Source organism: Oncorhynchus kisutch, linkage group LG20 (genome assembly GCF_002021735.2).
Source record: "Oncorhynchus kisutch isolate 150728-3 linkage group LG20, Okis_V2, whole genome shotgun sequence".
NCBI lineage: Eukaryota > Metazoa > Chordata > Actinopteri > Salmoniformes > Salmonidae > Oncorhynchus > Oncorhynchus kisutch.
Window position 1 is genome coordinate 2,498,373 of NC_034193.2, and position 3,738 is coordinate 2,502,110.

The 3,738-nt window shown below is 43.3% G+C and overlaps 1 protein-coding gene across 1 annotated transcript in view; it reads left to right on the forward strand.

Annotated features, from left to right (window-relative positions):
* LOC109880786 (striatin) overlaps nucleotides 1-1,819 on the forward strand; it is a 53,622-nt gene extending 51,803 nt beyond the window's left edge. Inside the window, 1 exon segment of the mRNA XM_031799974.1 lies at nucleotides 1-1,819. This exon segment is cut by the window's left edge and continues 235 nt beyond it. The gene's annotated coding sequence lies outside the window, so the exon portion shown is untranslated.
* The last annotated feature ends 1,919 nt before the right edge of the window (nucleotides 1,820-3,738 follow it).

Consider the following 3,738-nt stretch of genomic DNA (forward strand, 5'->3'; position numbering starts at 1 on the left):
CGGGACCTTAAGAAACGAGCGTGTGAGGTTCCACGCAGACTTCCCCTCATATATATCACCTCTCACACTACTGGTTCCCTGTTTTGACTGGTGGATGATGCAGCCAATGGCCACTTCTAAGCCCCAGACTAGGCCCGCCTCCAGAGGGATAGGGCCAGGGCTGTGGTTGGCTCAGAGGTCTGTTAGGGGAACTGCGATTGGGCACAAGGCTTCCTCATCCCTGTGCAATCCAGGCAGGCCCCTGGGTATGACCGGCCACAAAGACCCTCTTTCTCGAATCCGGGGCCAATGAACACCCACACAGACTGATACTATTGTCTTCAGACTAACCTTATGGTCTGTCTTCCCTTCACAGCTAGCGAGGGCGTTGAAGACGGACAAACAGGTGTTTTATAGTGTAGACTCACTAGAGAGGTGGAGCACCATGCCCTACCCTCTCCTCATGTCGTCATGCCCATTAACCAGAACCCCAAGCCCCCCCATTTCCCCAATCTCTAGGCCCAGACTTCTCCCTTCAGATCAGGCCGTCTGCTCCCTGGTCCCTCCTTCTCCTCCAAGTCACTTTCAGTGTTGTGTTGGAGATGCTGGCTGGCTGTCTTAGATGGAAGCATCTCGCTTTTCCCCTCTATCTCCCCGGGCTGACTCTGTCTCTGCCCACCCACCAGCCAGCCAGTTTCTCTCTCTGCTTTCCTTTTAAAAATACTTATTAAAAAATGTGCCTTTTGCTTTAAAAAAAAAGTCTTGAAACAAAAGTTATTTTACAGAGCATCTGTTTTTTGCGGGGGGCAGACAGCGTTGATAGGGAAAGGTTGTCACGATGGTGTCCATTTTAACAAAAATATTGGATGTAGAATTACAAATACGTATAATAAACAAAATATATATTAAGTCTTAAAACTGACTGTGAGTTTGAGTGCTCTTTCTTTTTATATATATAAAAAGCATGGGTGAAAAGCAGCCTTGTCCCCAGATCAGTTTGTTCTGTCTTGCCATTGACCATATAAGAGTTGAAAAGAAAAGCACTAACAGGTCTGGGACCAGGGTAGAAGGGAATCCGCTAAACAGACGATCAAGTTAATATTTCCTATTTGTTAGAATAATTCCTTGTTATAAACCATCTGGTTCTACAATAGGAGTTTTAAGTATGTTGGTCCATCTTTACAATGCCAGCCACTGAGTTTGGCCTTCAGTGTGCTCAGTGGCCACTGAGTTTTGGCCTGCAGTGTGCTCAGTGGCCACTGAATATGGCCTGCAGTGTGCTCAGTGGCCACGGAGCTTGGCCTGCAGTGTGCTCAGTGAGACGTTGGAGCTTGGCCTGCAGTGTGCTCAGTGGCCACGGAGCTTGGCCTGCAGTGTGCTCAGTGGCCACGGAGCTTGGCCTGCAGTGTGCTCAGTGGCCACGGAGCTTGGCCTGCAGTGTGCTCAGTGGCCACTGAGCTTGGCCTGCAGTGTGCTCAGTGGCCACGGAGCATGGCCTGCAGTGTGCTCAGTGGACACTATGTGTGAAACGTCTCAGAGTAGGGAAGCATCCCAAATGGCACCCTATTCCCTATATAGTGCACTCATTTTAGGGTCCATAGGTTCCTAGTCTAAAGTAGTGCACTATATAGGGAATAGGGTGCCATTTGGGATGCTATCCCCAAGAGCTGTAGTACAGTACAATATGTTATGTTCATACAAAAAGCAACCCATCTTTTTGTTCCACAAATCCATCAAAATATCCATGTAAATTACAAGTTCAAATGAGCTATTTTCTCAGACCGTAACGGTCACTGGTTTGCATATGAAAGTCTGTTCTCATTAAAACTGCTGTAAAATATTTTGTTTCTGTCCATGCTTTTGAGAGAGAGATTTTACAACCTGTGAATTGAGAGACCCGGAGGAGGGGAGAGAGGACGTTTTGATTCTCTCTGATTTTTACAACATATTCGTTGTAGAGAAATGTAATGATGTTTCTTCCTATCCCAGTTGTTTTGGAGATCCTGTTTGGAGGATGTTCTTGTTCCCCTATGGGGCTCCCGAGTGGCGCAGCATCTCGGTGCTTGAGGAGTCACTACAGACACCCTGGTTCAGAATCCAGGCTGTATCACAACCCGGCCGTGAGTGGGAGTCCCATAGGGCGAAGCACAATTGGCCCAGTGTCGTCCGGGTTTGCCCCGGTGTAGGCCGTCACTGTAAATAAGAATTTGTTCTTAACTGACTTGCCTAGTTAAAAAAATATATATGTATATTCCCAGAATCTTCCAACTGTGTTAACTTGGGAATTTTGCAGTTTTTTCTCTTAGTTGTGTGTGTGTGTTTTGTATGTAATGTTTGGTATAGAACAGGAACAATGGTATAGAGACAGCTGTCCAGTCCATGACAAAACGGATACGTTACTAGAATCTAATATAGCTGCACACAAATATATACAGATTTGAAGTTTTTGCATATGATTACTCTGGTAACAAGTACCTCTCTTCTGTCACTGAATAATATCACAACAAGATTTTTTTAAATTTTATTATAATTTTATTAAAAATCGCATTTAAAATATTGATCAAATATGTATTTGAAAATGACAAGGCTGTTTTAATATTCATATGTACAAACAGGATAAAAAATTAAAACGAGAGATTATATAAATACTCTGAACAAACCAATATCAGCCATGTGAACAAGAAGGAAGCGCATTATATTGGAAGAATAGAGGGAGGAGAGGGAGCTGGGTTGTGTTCATTAGTCACCCAATGGATGAAAAGGGACTGAAACAGGGAGGGACTACTTGAATCTGTCCAATAAGAAACTCATTTTCATTTTTCCCTTGTTAAATGTTTTTCCTACGATGTGCACTAATGAATATGACCCTGGTTTAGTTTGTGAGGAACACTGTTAAGGTTAAAAGTGTTAGTTTGATCTATTTATAGGTACAGTATCAGAGCTGGTAGAAAACTACAACTTCCTCTTGAAGCGTTTCTTTCATTTGACCATGTGTTCATTTGACATAAATAAAGAGTGAATTGTTCATTTGTTTTGATTAAAAGACAGTTAGGAGCCAGTTAGAGTTCCCAAGTAACATGTTTTCTAATTGGAAATGCGAAAAGCTGCTAAAGATGTTACCTGCAGGTTTAAACCTGTGCTTGTAAGCTGCTAACATGCTAAATCAGAAGTATGGGTCTTTCAGGTTTAAACCTGTGCTTGTTAGCTGCTAACATGCTAAATCAGAAGTATGGCCCCTTCATGTTTATACCTGCACTTGTTAGCCGCTAACATGCTAAGTCAGAAGTATGGGTCTTTCAGGTTTAAACCTGTGCTTGTTAGCTGCTAACATGCTAAATCAGAAGTATGGCCCCTTCATGTTTATACCTGCACTTGTTAGCCGCTAACATGCTAAGTCAGAAGTATGGGTCTTTCAGGTTTAAACCTGTGCTTGTTAGCCGCTAACATGCTAAATCAGAAGTATGGCCCCTTCAGGTTAAAACCTGTTCTTGTTAGCCGCTAACATGCTAAGTCAGAAGTATGGCCCCTTCAGGTTAAAACCTGTTCTTGTTAGCCGCTAACATGCTAAGTCAGAAGTATGGCCCCTTCAGGTTAAAACCTGTTCTTGTTAGCCGCTAACATGCTAAGTCAGAAGTATGGCCCCTTCAGGTTAAAACCTGTTCTTGTTAGCCGCTAACATGCTAAGTCAGAAGTATGGGTCTTTCAGGTTAAAATCCATCCTTGTTAGCTGCTAACATGCTAAATCAGTTTTTGTGGATT